This window comes from Toxotes jaculatrix, chromosome 2 (assembly GCF_017976425.1).
Source record: "Toxotes jaculatrix isolate fToxJac2 chromosome 2, fToxJac2.pri, whole genome shotgun sequence".
NCBI lineage: Eukaryota > Metazoa > Chordata > Actinopteri > Toxotidae > Toxotes > Toxotes jaculatrix.
The window spans coordinates 2,365,091-2,388,179 of NC_054395.1; the positions used below are offsets into that span (position 1 = coordinate 2,365,091).

General features: G+C 42.2%; 1 long non-coding RNA gene across 1 annotated transcript; it reads right to left on the reverse strand.

Moving 5' to 3' along the window:
- Positions 1–10,829: 10,829 nt before the first annotated feature.
- On the reverse strand, positions 10,830–12,831 carry LOC121192628. The gene is made up of 3 exons (XR_005895229.1): positions 12,656–12,831; positions 12,237–12,386; positions 10,830–10,928 (listed from the first exon to the last, which is right to left on the reverse strand). It is a non-coding gene; the product is annotated as an uncharacterized LOC121192628 (long non-coding RNA).
- Positions 12,832–23,089: the final 10,258 nt, after the last annotated feature.

The window sequence follows — 23,089 nt, forward strand, 5'->3', positions numbered from 1 at the left end:
CATCACTGTGTTAGATTCTGGACCTCATGTTTGTGGGGTGGATGGCAGAACAGTCGTGTGTGAAGAGGGTGAAGAGAGCAGTGCTAAGGACACAACCTTGTGACGTGCCAGTGTTTAGGATCAGTGGGGCAGATGTAGACTCTCCTATCCTCACCACTTGGGGCCTGTTGGTAAGGAAGTCACTGATCCACGAGCAGAGCGATGTTGACAAACCCAGGTTGTGGAGCTTCAGGGGCAGCATGTCCGGCATAGGTGTTAGGATGCTGCAGGTGAGTCAGGGCCGTGTCAAGTGCTAACGAGACTGCATTCTCCGTAGAACTGTTCTCCCTGTAGGCAAACTGGAGGCTGTCCAGGCCAGCAGGGATGGCATCTTTGATGTACTTTCTCTCGTAGCACTTCATGATGACTGGAGTCAGAGCGACAGGTCGGTAATCATTGAGGCAGGTGATGGTTGGTTTCTTGGGCACAGGCATAATGATGGAGGACTTCAGGCATACAGGGACCTGCATGGACAGGTTGAAAATGTCCAGAAAAACTCCTGCCAGTTGTTCAGCGCATAACTTCAGGGTACGACCTGACACCTTGTCTGGACCTGCAGCCTTGTTGATGTTGATCCTCCTCATGGCGGAGGTCACTTGGTGCAGCTGCAGGATGAGAGGCTGATGCTGCACCTCTGGCTGAGGAAGATGTACAGTCCTTCTGGTGCTTGGAGAGTCGAAGCGTGCGAAGAAGCTGTTTAAGGTTGTCAGGCAGAGTGGGATCATGGCTGACCTGCTGGTCGCTTCTCTTGTAATCTGTGATGGTCCTGATGCCTTTCCACATGTTACGTGTGTTGTTATCAAGTGCTCCTCAATGCGCTGCTTGTACCTGTGTTTTGCCACCTGGATGCCCTTTTTCAGTTCTTTTCCTGGCCCTGCTGTAAGCCAGCCCATCTCCTGACCTACAGGCTGCATCCCGGGTTTTTAGCAGGGTCTGTTTTAGCACTGTGCTGTCCACCCATGGCTTTTGGTTAGGAAAAACTGTGATTGTCTTTGTGGGTAAGACACCATTAGTGCAAAAGTGAAGATAGGACAGCACAGATGATGTGTATTCCTCAAGATTTGTGTCTGCTTTGAACACTCCCCAGTCTGTGTGCTCAAAACAGTCGTGTAAGGCTGAGGAAGCCTCCTCAGTCCAAACCTGGATGGTTCTGGTGGTGGGTTGGGCCTACAGATCAGAGGTTTGTAGGCAGGGATCAGCTCCACAGATATGTGGTCTGACATGCCAAAGTGAGGAACTGCTACAGCCCTGTATGCTCAGGGGATATTACAGTAAACCTGGTCCAGTATATTGTGGTCTCTGGTCGGAAAGTAGAATAGAATAGATAGAATAGAATAGAATAGAATATACTATTCTAAGTGAATTAATTTGTGGAATTTGGGGAGAACAGCTTTTAGTTCCACATGGTTAAAGTCCCCAGCCACGATCACAGGTCACTCTGGATTAGCGTTCATTTGGCTGCTAATCAGGCAGTACAGCTCCTCCAGCGCTAACTTAGCATTAGCTCACAGTGGTATATAGGCCGCTACGATCATGACAGAGCTGACAGAGTTCTCTAACCAGTTTAAACGGTCTGCACTTCACTGCCAGATATTCCAAGTCGGGGGAGAAAAAAGTTCCAATTATGTTCGTTGCTGTACACCACGAGTTGTGAATATACAGCGCCAAACCTCCTGCTCTGCCTCACACAAGATCGTCACACAGCTGTCGGTCTTACGTGAGATGATCCTCAGTCGAATCTCGTCCAGTTTGTTGACGAGTGACCTAGCGTTGGTGAGGAGGAGACCGCACACAGCCCGCTCCACTTGCCCTGCTTGTCATGAGGCAGCCCGGCTGCTTCTGGGATTTTTCTGTCTTGGTTTTTCTCTTTTCTCTCTTCTGTGTGGGTGTGTAGGTATGTGTGTACTTGGCGTGGGTGTGTTTTTTCAGGCAGTGGATTCCGGGGCGGCGCCTCTCTACTCCACCCTCCTGCTCAGGCTGATTGCGCTCACCTGTGCACAATTGGGGCGCAATCAGTCTCCCCTGCAAAGCCATAAGAGGCTTGGCTGTCCTGTCTTCCCTCGCCAGATTGTTTCGTCATCTCCAGTGGTGACTACTTCTCTGTGCTCATCCTTGTGGAAAACGTTTGTGGATTTACTTACCTGTTTTTTGGACCAACTCTCTCTCCCTCAAACTAACCCCTGTGCTCTTTTTCTCTGCAGTCTTCCTTGGTCTCCGTCCTCCTGCCTTCACTACGCCGTTGCTACCGATCCAGCCCTGCCGCCCTGGAATCCCTCCTCTCTCCTGTCTACCTTTTTTTTCTTTTGGACTATTGTGAATAAACTGTTGAGAACTGCTCACCTGTCTGCTTTTGGGTCCTGGCCTGTTTTATAGACTCAGCATTACACTGCTTTTGTTTACGTTGTCTCCTCTGTCTTCTAGGCCACAGAGGGGGGATGGCAAGAGCCTCTGTGGTCCACTGCAGTTCGGGTGGAATAAAATCCAGCTTTGGAGGTGCATAAATTCCGGCGTTTTTCCCAAATTCCACCAATTCAGCCCTTCTGTATTGGATTAAGGCTTCAAGCCTCTGAAATGTGTGTGAAAACACGAACAAAAACACGAATACAAACATAAAAAGCCTCGAGCCGCTGCATGTACCCGCACTGCCATCTTGGTTGGCTTGCAACTTCTGTAAAAATTCCTGTGCAATTTGTGTTTATCACATACTCTCATACAACCTACTGACTGATGCTTATCATGTCATTGGACTAGCCTATAAGTTCCTGCTGACACTGTCTTTTAGTCAAGTGGCCTGTGAGAGGACTTTCTCTACTCTCAAGTTTGTGAAGAACAGACTGAGGACCACACTGACACAAGAGCATCTAGAGGCATTTATGCTAATGTCAACAGAGAAAGAGACCCTGATGGTTTTAGATAATGACGCAGTCATAGAGTTGCATAGACCAGTGTGCTTCTCAAAGGCTTGCTAATGATGCAAGTTAGGACAGTTTCCTGTTGTTGGAGGTTTTGAGATGTTATAGCAGTGTCACGGCTATGGGAGACAAGGACTTGGACCCAAATGCACAACCCCTCAGATGCGGTCCAAAATAATATTTTATTCTAACAAAGTAACAAACAGAAAATCACTCACAAAGGAGGAAGGCAAAGCGACTGGACAAAGTAACAAACAGAGATCACCCATAAAGGGGAAAAAGGCACTAAAACAAAAGTTACAAAACTTGAACACAAAATCACTCTTACGAGGAAAAGACGAAGCAATGAACAAAACCTAACAAGAAACAAAGTTTACAAACAAATTAAGACAACCTGACCTGGGAAACGACGGCTTGGGAAAACAAGATTTCTGGACAAGAAACGAGACTAGAGAAAAGGCAGAACATGGGACACGGCAGGAGACAAAAGCATGGAACATGGCATGAGACGAAACATGAGACAAAAACGAACTGACAACAGACAAGGGGAAACGCAGACTATATATACACAACAGGTAAGGGGAAACAGGTGAAACCGATTAGGGCGGGGCAGACAATCACAAAAGGGGGGAAACAAGACAAAGACAGGAAGTAGAACAAGACAAGATACACAAGGGCAGTGATTTCAAAATAAATCAGGAACTATAAACAAAACTTAAACTAGAGTTCCCAAAGAGTTCAGAGAATAGCCCCCTCAGGGGCTAGTCATGACAAGCAGGGGTGTCCAAACTTTTTGCACAGGGCCAGATTTGGCTAGGTGAAAATGTGTGGGGGCCGACCACTCAGCCTGACATTCTTTAAACATTAAATGCAAATGGACTGTTTGATGATTTTTTTTATTGCAAATGACGTACTTTTCATTTTTTCACATAAAGCACAAATAAATCTAAACACGTTTTTACCAAAATCACTTTGCCTTTCATATTTGAAAACTACACAAAATGAAGAAAAAGTCTGACTGGAAAAAAACATTTTGGGAAGATACAGTTTCATTGCATATTATTCACCATTAAATGCTCACTGTAAACTTCATCACGTAGTCTTTGATAAATTCACCCTCAGTAAAATGTTTGCAGTGCTTGGCAATCAGCGTTGCCACCTCGTAGCTCGCCTTTGTGGCATTTTCATTTGACTCACGGGCTCTTGTGAAAAAGCACTGCTCACCTCGTTCCTTCCCAGTTAGTTTGTCGTAGTTACCACGTTTCCTCTGGTAGTGCCTCTTTATATTGAATTCCTTGAAAAACAGCTACAGTCTCTTGGCAAATTAGGCAGACACAGTTGTTCCGTATTTCAGTGAAAAAATAATTCAATTTCCAGGAAGCGGTTGCCCTTTCCTTTTTTAAGTCAGAGCTGCCATTTTAGGGCTGGGCTGGAGGAAAAGTTCAAGCGGGGTCACGAGGCCCGTAGCGTGTCCAGTGACTGGCCTTGGGTGGGACGGACCAACCGCAGATGCATATGTCACAAGAGGTGCGTTTGGGCACGATGGGAAACGTCACAATCAAACGATCCGTGCCAGCGAGTGACAAATAACTTAAGCTCTTTTTATACTCTTGTATTTTATATTTTTTATTTTATCACAGAGCCTGCGGGCAAGTGGAAATTTGAATACATTTGGCCCCCGGGCCGGACTTTGGACATGCCTGTGTTATAGGTCTGTACACCTTTGGAGGCTGGTTTTTATTTCTAAATATTTGCTTTGATTTTGATGATAAGCTGCTTTTTTTTTTTTATTGCTTATCATTAAACACAGACACAGACACACAGACACACAGACACACACACACACACACTTAATTGCTTTTATTTGACCAAAACCACATGCAAGGAACACACAAAGCTTCTTTTTTCCATGTTTTCATGCTACCAAATAAAGCAGAAACTGAACAGTTTTTCCAGTCTTTTTGCCTCTGTTCTCCACACACACACACACACACACATACGGGTCTATATGGTTTAGAGGAACATTTTTCGCGCTGTAAAAAATTAAGCTCACTTCAGAGTTCAGGTACAACCTTCAGAACTTCATACACACCACCCTGATGGCATTGTGGATTAAGCAGACAATTCTCTTTTTGTGCTTTAAGAGGACATACCAAGCATTATTAGGACTTTAAAGAGACAATGACGTCACAAATTTACTAGCCCCTCATTAGCATAAAAATACACATACCTGACAGCACACAGCATTAACGGGACAGTCATTTTATTATCAATAAACTGCTTTCACATATGAAGTACTGCTCATATAAGAACATGAAGCATCACTATATCAACAAAAATATATTAATAAACAACACAAATAAGTAAACAACACAAATAAGTGCATAAAAAATAAGTGCACTTGATCTGTCCCACAAAACACTGTAAACTGGGGGTTTGCATTTCTTACATTAAACCTGCAACTTAGCCATAACTAAACCCTAAACTAAACCCGGCTTACTCTGTCTCTTTGCAGCTACTCCCCGGTTTCTGACAAAATCCCTTATATTTTGCACTGTTCTTTGTGCTAACACAGGGCCTTCTGCCAGCTTACAGTGACCACATTAGTTTTTTGTGGCCAGTTTTCACTTAGAAATGTGGTCTCTGAAATGCCCCATTACTGCAGCAATCTCAGCCTTGAACCACGCTTTCTTCTGCACTCTTCTGGACTCGTGTTTTTGACCAGCATCTTGTCCTGGAAAATATGCAAAGTAGAAGGAAAAATATGACACATACAAAACAATGTTAGCCAGTTGGAGCAATCTAAGCTTATGTTCAACTAATGTTTACTTGTTTCTGTGATGAACCTACAACTTTTATAGTTGACACCAACTAAATTTGCCTAACTTTGATGAAACCTAATATTTGCTGCAGATGGCCTGAAGGAGTGAAAATACTATATGTCAAGTTGTGTGCAAAAGTTTTAAGGCATTGAAAGTACAGTAAGGATGCCCTAAAAAGTAAGCCATCAATAGTTTATTTCTCTCCTGTACCAATACAAGGAACAGTAAAGACAAAAACAAAAAAACAGCTACATTATCTGCTGTGACCAGCCTTTGCCTTTAAAATGGCACCATTTCTCCTTCGTATATCTGCAGACAGCTTTCCAGGTACTTGGCAGGTAGGTTGTACCTTGAAAAAGTTGCCACAGCTCTATAAATTTAGGATGTCTCTGTGTCATAGATAGATAGATAAAACCTTTAATAGTCCCACAATGGGGAAATTGCACTGTTACAGCAGCAGAAAAAAAAAAAAAAATCCCTCAGGATTTACACAATAATAATAAATACTATAAACAGTAAACAGTATGAAAAAAGAAGAAGAAGAAGGCTGCACATAAAGCACCAGTTATTAAGTCCAGAACAGAGTATGTGTGCAAGTGGTTTTGTGCATGTGGTTTGCTCAGCACAGCTGGTTGTACAGTCTAACAGCCGCAGGAAGGAAGGACCTGCGATAACGCTCCTTCACTGTCTTGGGGTGAAGAAGCCTCTCACTGAAGGAGCTGCTCAGTGCAGTCAGTGTGTCCTGCATGGGGTGGGACTCATTCACCATCATTGATGATAGCTTTGCTACCATCCTCCTCTCTCCCACCACCTGCACTGGGTCAAGGGAGCAACCCAGGACTGAGCTGGCCTTCCTGATCAGTTTGTCCAGTCTCTTCCTGTCCGCCGCAGAGATGCTGCTGCTCCAGCAGACCACACCATAGAAAACGGCTGATGCCACAACAGAGTCAAAGAAGGACCTGAGGAGCGCCCCCTGCACTCCAAAGGACCTGAGTCTCCTAAGAAGGTAGAGCCTGCTCTGACCCTTCTTGTATAGGGCATTCATCTGTCTCTTGGTGTAATCCCACTTTATATTCTTTTTATGTTTTAAGTTATTTTTTTATTCTGACATTTTCTTATTTTGTGTCTTTGTATTGCCATTTTTGGATTTTATTCCTTACTTAAATGCCTTTTTGTATGTTGTGTAAAGATGCTTTACAATCAGTCTTACCTTCAGATAAAGTGACAGTCTCATTTACTGTGGAGGTCACTAATGACACTGCTTCTGAAAAACACAATTTGCCAAAAGTTCCTTTTTTGGAAAAAAATAATAAATTCTATCAACACAAAACCAACTGTAAAGCAACTTACCAAAATCTCCAGCGTCATGGACCTGCTCTGTGACTGTAGTCTGTTGCAGCATCCACAGGCTCACTAGTTGCACACTCTGTGACTGTAGAGTCTGTTGCAGCATCCAAGGGCTCACTAGTTGCACACTCTGTGAATGCTGTGCTACCGTCATCAGATTCACTCTCACTGTCCTTGGCCTCAGTGTCACTTAATGCGATTTCATCTAGGAAATGGTGTTAGAAAGAGTAACATGAATAGCACAAATCTAATTAATAAACAACAAACAAAACCCCATTTAATGACATTGGAAATATTTTATAGATATATATAATAGTAACATGCAGTGCCACAATTCTGTAACTGGCAATATGTTGTAAAGTGATGAGATTCCAAACTTAATAGCCATCGCCAGCCTGACAATTTGGATTTATCTGTAATTATCATATGTTCATAAGATGGATTTCAATAACTTGTGCGTACAGATAAAAAAAACATCTACATATTAGGTCTTTGATCGCTTTAGTTTTGTTTATTGCAAAATGCTTTTAGATTTGGAAATATTAATTGGGACAACAGAAAACATATTGTCGAATTATTGCCCAGCCCTACTTTCAGCTTTGACTTTTGTATCTCAGAACTGTAGACTCTGACTTATTTTTGGAAATTAAGTGATATGGAAATGGTAGGTGACCACTGATCTAAGACGTTCAGATGCCTCTGACTTAGCATTCAGAAAAAAACACACAGAAATTCAAATCAATAGGCCTAAGCACTAATTACTGTACAAACCTTCAATTTTGATCTCATCTAGGGACTTCCCCCGCATGCTGGAAAGATGCCCTTTCTCCATTGACAGAAGCAGTTTAGAGATCTTGGCCAGCTGGGTTGTGGGAACTGGTAATCTGTAGAAATCTCGGTGAACACAGATGTCGTGTCCCAGGAAATCTGCAACCTGATCAAGTTCATTGTTTTTTAAAATTAAATTTTTTAAATTAAGGACTTGTGAGAGTGTTGCAACATGCTTCGACCTGTTGCGTCGACCTGAGGTGCTCAGGGTGCTTTGCTCCACACTGGCTTGCATGAATACGCAAACAGTCCTGCCCTCTGTAATGGCTCATTGATTTAGGTCTGGCAAAGAGGAAGACATTTGTGGCATAAACACCACACTCAGTCCTTTTACTGGTCAGTATTGACAGAGCATCCACCATGCTTGGTGTGAGCAGAACTGCAACCTTTCTGCCCCTTTTTCCCATGATTTCGATTCGGCTGAAATAGTTGCAGAGCCTCTGTTCAGTCTTTGACAAACCCATGGCAACATCCTCATGGAGCTTTGTGTTGTCTCTTTCATGAAAATTTCTGAGGCGCATTTTTGAAACCTCGCCAGCTCGTCTTCGATTAAACACAATGATTTGTGCAAGTGTAACTTTTGCAAGTTGAGCATAGTTCTGAGCAGTGGCCGTGTCCTTCAAGTTGCAAAAGGCACTTTCTGCAGATTTCTCAAGGTACTGGTGAAGAATCTGAACATCTTCAGTGAAGGGCAAAGTTGATGGCTTGTTGTACTTTGCATCACTCAGCGTGTTCAAGGCACTGTGAGACACCAACTCAGACCACTTGGAGTACAACTTCTTGAATGTGTCAGTGGATTTGATCAGTTCTTCGTGTTCTGCCATGAGGGCCCTACAATGGATAATGTCACAAATTTTGTGCAATGTATGTCCCAATTTCAGTGCAAGGCTTGGCGTTCCATATGAGTGTTTTTCCTCATCAAAACCGGAGACTTTCTTAACAGCTTGCACAACCCTCTGGAAGTTAGCAGGTTTAACGGCCTCCTCCAGGTTATGTACTGAGAAGTCTGCACGCAGACATAACAACAAATGCCCAACTTCACGAAGCTTCTGTCGCACGTATTCATACTTTGTAGGGTCTTGTCCATGTCTGTTGTAGAGTGACTGGGCAAACTGAATAATTGACAAGTCATTTCTCACAGCTGAGGCAACCTCATCCTGTTTCATGGCACTAAGGAGCTTCAACACCCCACTTGAGATCTGGTGACAGGATGCAGACTCTTGAGCAACAGCCAAACCCAGTACTTTGGTTCTCCCAGGTTCGTTATCCAAATCTTCATCTTCTGGCTTGCAGGGACATCTCCAAAGCTCCTTCCGAATGTACATCCCTTGACAATACATACAGTGAATAAACTTTCCGGCCACTGCTTTAGCCTTTGGTTTTCTCTTTACTTTCAGTGGGCCTGTTCCACCCTGTAAAATGGTAGTGTTATGTCTAAAATTTCCCTTATTCCTCATTTTTTTTTACGCTCCTTTGAGTGTCCAGGGAGGGAAAAAACATGTACAACTTCTGCATGTGTAGTGTGTGTCCTCAAGTGGCGGGAAATTTTACTTTGTGGTTTACCACAAATGTAACAGTAATTCTTGTTACTCATAGTCAGATGTGATGATTCTTGATTGTGTCGCTCTGCTTGATCCTGCAGCTTTTTCTTCTTTTTCTTTGAGTCTGATGTTTCTTCAAGGGGTAGGTGATGTTTTGATGTACATGGCAGTGGGATGCCTGTGTCTGACCCATAAGATGTTCCAGCATCAGGTATTACTGGTTTTGCATGAATCTGTCCACCTTTAGACCCAACAGGCATTAGAGGTATACTTGTGTCTGAATTGTCATCCACATCAGAATGCGGTACGCTATCCTGATCTGATGACCGTTCATCCATTTAAAACATTTAAAACATTTAAAAAGCTGCTGCCCCTGAAATGGTGAGAAAACACATTTTAGCAAGTTATGGACACTTTATGGGTAGTTTAAAAATTCAAGACAACTTGATACTTACCTGTGATGGGTGTTGGAGGTTAGCATTTGTAATCCGTCTGAGGCAGGATTTATGCCAGACCCCTGAACAAACTGTAACACATTTTCAATATATTAATTTAAACCTTGTGTCTGTTTAAGTTGTTCTTGTTTAACAGTACTGATTTGAGATACACACAAACAGCAAAAATGTTTCACCTCAAACATGACACCCTTAGAGATTTTGTCAGTGCCAATGAAGCAAAATGAAACATGTTTAAGTAATCTAGACTTTAATAAATCTCCTGTAACCAAATGAGGTTGCAGTGTTTCATAATGACACTTTTTAAACTCATTGTAGAATATTTGATATAACAATCTATGCTGTGTACCAAGGATGAGTGGTTAATCATATGTATTCAGTTGTCAGTTCATTAGACACACCTAGGCAAAATCAATGCAGTGTAATATAACAGTCTTAAAATAAATCCTAACTTCATGAAGGGTTCTAATGTTTTTGTTTGAATTGTTTCAGAAGTGTTAATTCAACTTTCTGATCATTTTGGGGGCTGTAATTTGTGGTGCTACTGAACTGTGTTGTGTTATATATATTTTAGCCAACCCTCATTGATAGAAATGGAGTGTAAAAGAATAACAGAAACATCTGTCAGTATGACATAACACAGCTCAGAGACACCACAAACATCATCTACCAAAATGATCAGAAAGTTGAATTAACACCTCTCTAAAACAATTTCAGAAAAAATATTACAACTTTCATGAAAGAGAATGAATTGCAGGACTGTTGTAAAACACTGAGTTAGTTTTAGCTTGGATGTACCTTATAAACCGCTGATGGAGTCTATATCCACCTACTGCCATTAGTCATACATTATACTAATGCTGTATATATCTCACCTTTGCACTTATAGCCAAGCCACTTAAAGGAGGATACAGGCCCCACACACTGAATGCATCTGTCCAAGGAGGATACTGTTGTGCACACAAGGCGATGATTTTGACACTGCTGGAAGAATGTTATTAAAATGTCAGCAGTCTGAACAGCAAAATATTTCACATTCACATTTTGATGACATGTACAAAGTCCTAAAAGAACAATTCCATTTAAATCCAATATCAATGTGACACAAAAATTAGATTTTCAATTTGAGATCAAGTGAACTGATTCTAGCTATTTTCAGTGTTCATCTAAAACAGAGAACAAGAGAACACAAGCTCAAAATTACAACAGAGTTTATAATCTGTCTTATTTTAGACATTGTTAGGATAAAAAAAAGAAAGAAAGAACTTTCTAGATTTGGCTAGTCAACATTTTAAGTTCTTTGAAAACTGACCTCCTGGAATGCGAGGATTTAAAGATGAAAATAATAATCACGCGTATTGCTCCAATAAGAAAATGTCTAAAATCGGTTGCACTTACAGGGCTGTACTTAAACATGCATACCTATAGCATATTGAATGTGCTACAATCATAAACACCATACCATTCAGTGTATATATATATCTTAGATGTGCAATAAGTCAAGATAAACAAGAAAAATATTGCAAACCAAACTCCATGAAGTTGACTCTGTGCCTTCATAGTTCCTAGTTTTGTATCAATGAGTTTTGAATAAGATATTGTTCTACTTCCATTTATTACTGGTGACTCAGTTCTTATCCATCAGATGTAAACAACTTAACATGCCCATTAAACTAGCAGACAGATCAAACCAGGTTGTCCAAGTATTTTTAAAAAACAAAAGTGATGACTGTAGCTGACGCTCAGTACAACAGTTCGTCACCATGGCAACATGATTTTTGATTGTTTTCTTTATTATGTTTACATAAATTTTATAATGGAAATTCCTTGAACCTAAGCTCATGGTTCTGCTGTCATATCATTATTATTATTGTTAACCGTTTGAGTTAAGTTAAATTATTGTGAAAGGTTACTTCCGGTTGGAGTAACGCGAGATCTGCTAAGTTGGGAGAGAGAAAGTGGTCGAAAGAGTGTCTACTTCTGGACAAGCAGGCGTACACGGTAATTGTTACGATTGAATTGTGATTAATTTGTTTGCCTTGTGTAGAAAATGATTTGAGAGTTGTATATGTGAAAATGTGCTTATCTTTTGTTGCAGTTTTCACGGTGCTCTTTAACCTTAAAAAGGATAAACGGTTTTGGCATCAGTAAGAGGCGTGAATTGCGTTACCAGGGTAGATACAATGACACTGGAGGAAGGACCTTGTTAACTGTATGGTCCCCCTAAGTCATATTTGACCACCTGCATGTGGTAGTGTATCTGTGTTTATACTGCATGAAAATCTAACTTACCTCATCAAAGCTTTTGATAAGACCAGTTGATGCAGTCGAAGATGCTTTTTTTGGTCGCCGACCTGTTGATGCCTTTTGAGTACTTGTAGAGGGCTCTGATATGGGTGATACCTCAGCCTTTTGCCCCTTCGTAGACGTTTCTTCAAGTGTCTGAAGATTTTAATAACAAATATCAGACTGATGAAATCATGTAAAATTCATTTTCTAATACAGTCAATATCATAGATGTGTGTATGCAGCAATGTAGATGTATTTCAGTACATCAACCATGACATTTAATTACTCTAATGCAGAATAAACTGTGTTAAAACCAAAGCGAGATGGAAAATATAAAATGTTTATATGTAAATGAATTTTTGTATAGTAAGAGCATGTCCTTTATAAGAACTATCAATTCCACAGAGTAAAAATTAAACCACCTTGCATCTCCACGGCCAGTCTGAGTCACCATAATTATAGGTGATCTCCTCTCCTGGACTTATGTCACGTGTTGCAAACAAACACAGATGGGGCTTCCCTTCCACTGTCAAGGTCTTCATCTTGGCATTGGGATTTATATGGTCATCATTTACAATTCTTCCAAGTGACCCATCCTCTTTTGCTGCATCAACACTACAAAAACACATGTAACACATTATTACAAATCATGTGTAATTAGGCAGTATAACTTAGCCTGACTTAGAAGCCTTCTGAAACAAATACAGGTTGGAAACTGGCTTCTGACTTTTGGACCCCATTGAATATGTTCAGTAAAACAAAAAAAAAATGCGTCATTTATTTCTGATTACACAAAGCAATGACATGCAGCACTCACCCACAGTTTTCCATTAAAACGGAACTCAAACATGAACACCTTCAGGCTGGCATGGTAAAGTCTCCTCTCACATTCTTGCTTACTTATTAGTTCCCCTCGATATTCCAACAGAAAAACTCCTTTTTCAAATGGAATAGATGTGAAGATACCACGACCTAGTTATAGCACAAACAACAAATATTAGACAAAAATAAGGTGCAATCTGTAATCTTAAATCATGATTTAACAATTAGAGGATGCTACTAACCTTTCAAAGCATTAATGAATCTTATGTCGAGTCCGACTTTGTCCCTTCCAGTGCTCACATAAAATTTTGCATCCTCCTTTGGATTTATACATCTTCGCCTTGACATGTTTACTGTCATGCAGGACAAACATGATCTGAACACAAAGATCAATAGCTGTGAAACAGTTATCTACTTATCTGTTATCCTGTGTTAAAATCATTCTTTTTCAATCATGTTCAATCATGTTCTCTTGCTCATCACACCATCTCCTTCTTCAACTTAAGTCTACTTCAATGATAATTTTTCACAAATAATTTAAACAAGGTAGCAGCCTTGTTTGGTTATCTTTTGTGTGGTGTGACAGCAGTGGGTATAACATTGTGTTTATGGTCCTTTGAAACTGCATTCTATGGTCTGTATGATTTCACAGATTGAAATCATGACATTAACACTAAGAGGGCTTGGGATGTTATCATTACAGTACTTCTGTTATCAGAGGGTTTCTTACTGTTCCATAATTCCATGACAATTATTCTGACTAACCAACAAAAAGCAACTGGTTCTCATCCAGACCCAGACTTCAAAAAATATATGTGTAATTAAATGTACCACAATTTTTTTAAACTAAAAAAATCTTACAAAAAAAAAATCAACTAACCAATTCAACATGCAAAGCCTGATCTCGATACTGTGATCACAACTCATTCCTGCCCCTGTCCTCAGGTAAAGTTTACAGACTGACATTACAAATGCTGTTTTTAATCCCTTTAACCGTCTGTGTCACTACTTACCTGTATAACACAATACCTAGGCTACAAAACTGGTAGCTACAGTACAGGTGGTCACACACGTGCTAATTACGTTAGCTTCGGGAAATTAAAACCAATGGTTTATACGTATCCGGTACATATACGAAATCATATATACATATATATATCATATTTTTATTTTTTCAATGACAAACATGAGCCGCTAGCAAGCTGATTATCGGTTCTCCTCTCCACAACCTGTTCTCTCTGCTAGCAAAGAGTCGTGTATTTACGGGAGGAATGTGACGGGCGCAGAGCCACGGGTTAATTTAGCCACGTTAGCTTATTATAAGCAAGGACAGCCAAAAAATAAATAAATTATTATTATTTCGATCCAGTACACCGAACCTGAGCTGCCCGATAATGTTGCCCCTGTCCCCTTCTCTGCCTGTTGCTATTCTATTAACTAGCAAGGAGCGACTGCATGCCGATGTTAGCTGTCTAACAAACATCTCCCTCAGTCTGAACCGAGGCCATAGCTGCTAGCTATAGCTATAGCTGCTCAATCACTCACGTTAAAACATACAAATATAAGTTACTGTAACTTGCAAAAACGTTCAATCAAAAAAAAAAAAAGCTACTGTACGTACAAATATATATGTTTACCCGTGTCCATTTAATCCGCCGCTGCCACCACGGTGAACTTGATCCGAAAAGGGGGCGTGTCGACTAGCTAGAAATGACGCCGCATGAACCAGCCAGTCACAACGCAGCCCGCCCAATTTGGCCGTGTGTATCAAAAATGTGTATGAAAGTGCAATACAGCCGGCGCTGACAGGCTGCGCTGTTCTATACACTGGGATACACTCAAAATCAGGTCAAGTGGTAAAGAGGGACTTTCGAAGAAAAAGAGAGAAAATGTTCTTTAGACACTACCAAATGCAGATACGCTGTCCGAATTACGCGGACATCGGCAAGGTCAGTCTAATCCCAAAGGTCCGTGTAGTGTCTGTGCGTATTCAGGTGAATTGTCCGTCTATACCATATATACCAACGTGCACACACACACTTATGTCCTCTTTGGGGGCGCACACCAAAACACCCTACTTTTGGGAACACTACTTTCTGAATGGTTTAGAGAAATGCCAGCAGGTAGGATGTATTACTGGGAATACCCAGATTATGAAAATCACCTCAGATTTTAGTTTCAAACAACTTTTGTCCAACTAGAATTTTGACCTTGAGATTGAGAACAAATAATTTTAATGTCAATTTTGGGGACTTACACTGTACACAGATACACAAACTCATAAAAGTCACTTTTAGGTCCCTCAAATTCCTTTGGGGACAAAAGTCTATAAAAGTAATTTTAACATGTATTTTTGCTATGTTTAGTTATGAGAATATTCAACCTTCAAATTCAGTCTCAACACTGTTCCTGAGTAGCTCTTGACATATCTAAAGAAATGCATTAACTTACTCTTATTTAACTTATTCAATATAAACCAAAACAACTGAAGGACGATGGCTAAACTAATGGCCAATCCTTGCCATACTAACAAGTTTTATGTTGACAGGACTATCTCTGCCTAACCACAACAGTTGGGTTTCTATTAAATTCTATACTAAACACTTTGTTCTAAATAAGATTTAGACTGAATAGCCACATTGGCACCACAATCAAATTTGCATGAAAATAAACATCACCCAACAAACTAAGGTATGCTGTCAAATTGTGTTTTACTAACACAATGTGTGAACATCATGTACAAGAGCCCAACAGAGGAAATGGAAAGTCCTCTAAAATTACAGATTTTCCATAGGAGTCAAGAACTTGGCTAGCTGTACAGTACAGTAGTTAGTAGTTACAATAGTTGACTACAAAGCTCAGAGCAACAATTTCTTTGGCTAGAAATATACTACTGGCTCCATAATTGGCCATTTATTTAACAGGAAGGGCCAGTCTCAAATTGCTACTATTTTGTAAACCAAAACAGGTTCAGACAACAGGTATGCTTCAACTAACAGTATACATCAAACAAGTATACTTTTCTGGGTACACTTTAACAACAGAAGAGTTTGTCTGTTAGCTAAGTAACAAGCTGAGTCTATTTCTTCCAAAAGAGAAATATGAAGTTAACAATGATCTGAAAAGCAACAAACAATATTCTTATTGCTTAGCACAAGCCTTTCTCTTCAAGGCAGTGATTCGATTTCTGATGCAATTTTTTACACCAGTCCAGTTGCGGTCTCTCAGTGCATAGGGCTCTGCATTGATACACCGAAGACAGTCGAGCTTTTGCGGTACCTTGCAAGCATGTATGAAGCGCATCATGTGTCTTTCAACAGCACGTACCTCACTGTCATCCCACTTACATTTGGAGTTATCTCTGTTAACAAGTGTCTGTGAAATGTATGTAAAGAAAAGAGAAAAGGGGATGTCAAGTTACCTTTCTGCCAGTACCAAAGTTAAATGTGCAAGGTGACAAATCATGGAAGAACATGAATAGCAGGTTTTAATTCAATTCAATTCAATTTTATTTATATAGCGCCTTCCACAAACAAAATTGTCTCAAAGCGCTTTACAGAGACCCAGAGCCTGACCCCAGAGCAAGCATTTAAGGCGACAGTGGCAAGGAAAAACTCCCCTTTAACAGGAAGAAACCTTGAGCAGAACCTGGCTCAGATGGGGGACCCTCCTGCCGATGGCCGGGCTGGCTGAAAGGAGGAAAAGGAGGAAGATAGGACCGCTAGGAATGGAGGAGAAGGGGAGAAGGACATGCAGCATAATACAGACAATGGACAATATTAGTGGGTCAGCATTTACATTACAGTTAGTGAACAGTTATTGGATAATGTATGCTCAGCAGATTACAGTTATAATAGGAAACAGAGCACAGAGGCAAAAAGCTGTCATGACTGGTAATTATTTACATTACAGTCTGCAAAGAATATTAATCTAATATTTATCTGTATCAGAATGGAACATTAAACGTGTAAGAAATGGTTTCTCACAGTCGTACTGGAGGCTAAATTAATGCCATCCAGAGTAACTATATGATTAGATAAACTGTTTCTGAGGTGTTTGGGACCAAACAAAATAACCTCAGTTTTGTCTGAATTCAGAAGAAGAAAGTTACAGGTCATCCAGGCCTTTATGTCTTTAAGACATGCCTGAAGTATGGCTAACTGATCTGTTTCGTCTGGCTTCATAGATAAATATAGCTGGGTATCATCCGCATAGCAATGGAAATTTATTCCATGCTTCCTGATAATATTGCGTAGGGGAAGCATGTATAAGGTGAACAATATCGGTCCAAGCACAGAACCCTGTGGAACTCCATGACTTACTCTGGTATATATGGAGGGATCATCATTAACATGAACAAACTGGTATCTATCTGATAGATATGATTTAAACCAGCCTAGTGCTGTTCCTTTAATCCCAATAACATGTTCCAATCTTTCCAATAGGATACTATGATCAATAGTGTCAAATGCAGCACTAAGATCTAGCAGGACAAGTATAGAGACGAGTCCATTATCTGATGCTATGAGAAGGTCGTTGGTAACTTTCACCAGTGCTGTCTCTGTGCTATGATGAACTCTAAATCCTGACTGAAAAACTTCAAACAAACCGTTCCTATGTAGATGGTCACACAACTGAGTTGCAACACCCTTTTCTAGAATTTTAGAATTACAGGGGAAATTGGATATAGGTCTATAGTTTGCCAAAATGTCAGAGTCCAGAGAAGGCTTTTTAAGTAAAGGTTTGATAACTGCAACCTTAAAAGCCTGTGGAACATATCCTGTTACCAAAGAGAGATTTATCTGATCTAATATGTTAGTGCCAATCAAAGGCAAAACACCTTTAAGAAGTCTGGTTGGGATAGAATCCAAAAGACATGTTGATGATTTAGATTTAGAAACTATTGAAGTCAATTCAGTGAGATCTATGGGAGAGAAACAGTCTAACGACAAATCAGGACTGGCAGACATTTCTAAAGATGCTGTTCTAGACATACCTACATCATTAACAGTTGTAGGCAGGATAAGATGGATTTTTGTTGACGGGAAGCAGACACAGTCTCTATAGGATAAAGGGAATCGTTAGAATGGTAGGAATAGTAAGAATCATGGGTGGGTGACAGCTCTAGAGAAACTGCAGAGAAGCGTGTAGGACTGCAACTCTGCCTCCTGGTCTCAACTCTGGGTTGTCATTACTTTGGTGGTCTAATAAAATCTGTCATATTTCTAGATATGAGAGCTGCACCATCCAAAGTGGGATGGATGCCGTCTCTCCTAATCAGACCAGGTTTTCCCCCAAAAGTTTTCCAGTTATCAATGAAGGCCACGTCATTTGCTGGACACCACCTAGACAGCCAGCGACGGAATGATGACATGCGGCTAAACATGTCATCACTGGTCAAATCGTGCAGGGGTCCAGAGAACACTACGGAGTCCGACATTGTTTTGGCAAAGTTACACACCGATTCCACATTAATTTTAGTGACCTCCGATTGGCGTAATCGGGTGTCATTACCGCCGACGTGAATAACGATCTTACCAAATCTACGTTTATCCTTAGCCAGCAGTTTTAAATACGATTCAACGTCGCCCGCTCTGGCCCCAGGAATGCATTTAACTATGGTTGCTGGAGTCTCTAACTTCACATTTCGCAAAATGGAGCTGCCAATAACCAGAGGTTTTTCCTCAGCGGGTGTGTCACTGATTGGGGAAAATCTGTTTGAAACATGAAGCGGTTGATGGTGAACCACGGGCCGTTGTTTCATGCTATGCTTCCTTCGGACTGCCACCCAGCCGCCCTGGCTTCCCGGGCTGCTTGGGAGCTGCCGGGGAACGGCTGACAGGAGCTAACGTAGGACGGCTAGCTGTAGCTAATCTAGGCTGGTCCGCATCAGCTACAGGGGACTGACTAGCTAGCGCTGCTACTGGGCGATTATCTATGATGCGGAGCCGAGCCTCTTCTTCCCTCAGTCTCGCCTCCGATGCTACAAAAATGCTACATTTATTACATATACCATATCGCTAAAGGAGGCAGAGGAGTAACTAAACATTTCACACACCGTGCAAGAGAGAGGAGAGACAGCAGGAGAGACAGCAGGAGAAAGAGAAGCCATTGCTAACAGCTAAGCTAGCGGACCAGAGATAAAGTGATTAGAGTGTAGTGTTAAATCCCGAGGGACACGTGCACCACAGATGTTTAACTAAAGCAATATACGTGTACAGGAATTCAGAGATTGACCACAGAACACGGCAAAGTTAGAGTTGATTAATAAGCTAGAATAACACTCGTAACACCACAGTGCAGAAGCAGCAAACAGGAAGTGACACAATACGTTACCACCACTTCTGGCATAGAAGCTGAATATTTGACAGTATTCTCTCAGAACTCTCTTTTATCCCATCTTTCTTTTAAAAGCTTTGAATTTACAATAATGAACTGCACAACATCTGGGAAAAAAATTTACTACTGTAGATATTTGTCTAATAATGCTGATATCAAATATAAGGAAGTTATTCCAAATTGATCTGACAGGTAAGACCTAAACCAGCTTAGCGCGGCTCCTTTGATGCCAATTAAATGTTCCAGTCTCTGTAGTAGGATGTGATGGTAAATGGTATCAAATGCAGCACTAACATCTAACAAGACCAGTACAGAGACGAGTCCTTTGTCTGATGCACTTAGTAGATGGTGTGTAACTTTCTCTTATGCTATCTCTGTGCTATGATTCACTCTGAATCCTGACTGAAAATCCTCAAATAAATTATTGTTCTGTAGAAAGTCACACAACTGATTGGCAACTGCTTTCTTAAGGATGTTAGAGAGAAAGGGAAGGTTAGATATACTGTAGGTCTGTAGTTGCATCAAGAGTCTTTTTAAGAAGTGGTTTAATTACAGCTACTTTACAGGACTGTGGTACATAGCCTGTTAGTAAGGAGGAACTTATTATATCCAGTAGAGAGGTGCTGATTAGGGTTAAGATTTCCTTGAAGGTTTAGATGAAGAAATCATAGAAGTTAGTTGGTGAAGATCAATGGAAGAGATACTTTGTAAATACATATCAGGTTTTACTGTTTCTGAGGTTCCTGTGCTTAAAGAAAGATCAGTGCTAATTGAGGACAGGAGGTGATCAATTTTGTCTCTGATAGTCAGAATTGTATTATTAAAGAAGCCCATGAAGTCATTTCTGCTGAGAGCTAAAGGAATACATGGATAAACAGAGCTGTGACTCTCTGTCAGCCTGGCTACAGAGCTGAAGAGAAACCTGGGGTTGTTTTTATTGCCTTCTATTAAGGAAGAGTAGTAGGCTGCTGTAGCATTAAGATAAGATAAGATAAGATAGACTTTATTCATCCCACAACGGGGAAATTCAGTTGTTACAGCAGCATATAGAAAAAGGTAGAAACGGCAGTAAAAGAAAATAACAATATACAATCCAAAACACAATGGAGAAAAACAAAGGCAAAAGTACTCAGATTATAAATATTATATACTATATACAAAAGATGCTTGAGTCTTTGTAGTGAAAGTGACTGGTGATACATGTATGTAAACATAAAACAGAATTATGGCAGTGCAGAGCAGTAGTAATATGTAACATGGTTTCATTATGTGTTGGCATTGTACAACCTCACAACTGTTGGGATGAAGGACCTGCGGTACCTCTCCTTCTTACACCGCGGGTGTAGGAGTCTGGAGCTGAAGGAGCTGCTGAGGGACCCCACAGTGTCATGTAGGGGGTGGGAGGTGTTGTCCATGATGGATGTCAGCTTAGCCAACATACTTCTCTCCCCTACTTCCTCCACAGAGTCCAGAGGACAGTCCAGGACAGAGCTTGCTCTCCGTATCAGTCTGTTGAGCTTTCCCCTGTCCCTGTCTGTACTGCCCCCTCTCCAGCAGACAACAGCATAAAAAATGGCTGAGGCCATCACAGAGTCATAAAAAGTCCTGGGCAGAGGCCTGCACACTCCGAAGGACCTCAGCCTCCTCAGCAGGTGGAGTCGACTCTGTCCCTTCTTGTAAAGGGCATGGGTGTGGTCAGTCCAGTCCAGTTTATTGTTTAGGTGAACACCCAGGAATTTGTAGCTGTCCACCAGCTCGATGTCCAATCCCTGGATGTTCACCGAAGTGAGGTGATGTCCTTTCCTCTGGAAGTTGATGATCATCTCCTTTGTCTTGCTCGTGTTGAGCTGCAGCTGGTTGAGCTCACTCCAGCAGGCAAAGTCCTTGATGACCTTCCTGTATTCCAGGTCATTTCCCTCAGAAACACAGCCAACGACAGCTGTGTCATCCGAGAACTTCTGGATGTGGCAGTGGGTGGTGTTGTAGGTGAAGTCCGAGGTGTACAGTGTGAAGAGGAAGGGGGAGAGCACGGTACCCTGAGGGGCTCCTGTACTGCACAGCACCACATCAGACACACAGTGATGCAGCCTCACATACTGTGGTCTGTCTGTGAGATAGTCTTTTGTCCATGCAGCCAGGCGTTGGTCCACTCCCATGTTCTCCATCTTCACACTGAGCAGTGACGACTGGATTGTGTTAAAAGCACTGGAGAAGTCAAAGAACATGACCCTCACAGCACTCCCGCTGTCCTCCAGGTGTAGCAGTGATCTGTGCAGCAGGTAGGTCACTGCGTCGTCCACCCCAATCCCCGTCTGATAAGCAAACTGCAGAGGATCTAGTTGTGAGCCCACAATCTCTCGCAGCTGCCTCAGGATGATCCTCTCCATAGTCTTCATTAGATGAGACGTCAGAGCAACAGGCCTGAAGTGGTTTGGCTCCTTTGGACGCGATGTCTTCGGGACCGGAACCACACAGGAGGTTTTCCACAAGGCCGGGACCTTCTCCAGTCTCAGGCTCAAGTTGAACATGTGACTGAACACGCCGCAGAGCTGATCAGCACAGTCCTTCAGGAGTCGAGGGCTGATCCCGTCCGGGCCTGGGGCCTTCCTTGCCTTGATCTTCTTAAGCTGACTCCTCACCTGATTGTCAGTTATGGAGAGGGGGGGTGGGGGGGTGGTCGTAGGTGAATCTCTCAGTGGGGCTGGTGTTCTGATGAGGGGGCAGTCATCAGGTGTTGAGGGTGGCAGGCTGAGGAATGGGGGGGGGGAGAGGAGGTGGCAGGGGAGGTGAAGGAGGAGGAGGGAGAGGGAGAGGAGGAGGAAGAGGAGGACGAAGGGGAGGGGGGGGAGGAGGAGGAGGAAGAGGAAGAGGAAGGGGGGGAAGAGGATGAGGAGGGGGGAGAGGAAGAAGAGGAGGGGGGAGAGGAGGAGGGGGAAGAGGAAGAGGAGGCCAAATCAAATCTGTTGAAAAACAGATTCAGTTGGTCTGCCCAGTCCTTGTCCCCGCCGGCCTGTTCTCTCCCCACTCCCTTCCCATGGCCTGTGATGGTCAGCAGTCCTCTCCAGACCTCTCTGGCGTTGTTCTGCTCCAGGCTCTTCTCCAGTTTCCTCCTGTACTGGTCCTTCCCTTGCCTGATCTTCACCCGAAGATCCTTCTGGACTCTCCTCAGTTCCTCCTTGTCCCCTGAGCTGAAGACCCTCTTCTTCTCATTCAGAAGAGCCTTAATCTCAGGGGTCACCCAGGGTTTGTTGTTGGCAAAAACACCGTACCATCTTGGAGGGCACAGTGTTTTCCACACAGAAGTTGATATAGTCCGTGATGCAGTGGGTCATGCTGTTGATGTCATCGCCATGGGGGCTGCAGAGTGCATCCCAGTCTGTTGTCTGGAAGCAGTCTCTGAGTCTAGCCCTGCTCTCCTCAGTCCATTGTTTCACAGGCCTCTTCACAGGTCGTTGTTTGATCACCGCAGGGGTGTAGTCTGTGACCAAATGGACAAGGTTGTGATCAGAACGACCCAGCGGGGGGAGGGGGGAAGCTGTGTATGCATCCTTGATGTTTGCATACAGTAGGTCCAAAGTTTTATTGTCTCTGGTGCAGCATTTCACATACTGGGTGAAGGTAGGGAGAGCAGATGAAAGGGAAGCATGATTAAAGTCACCGGATATGAGGATGAGGGCTTGAGGGTGCTGGTTCTG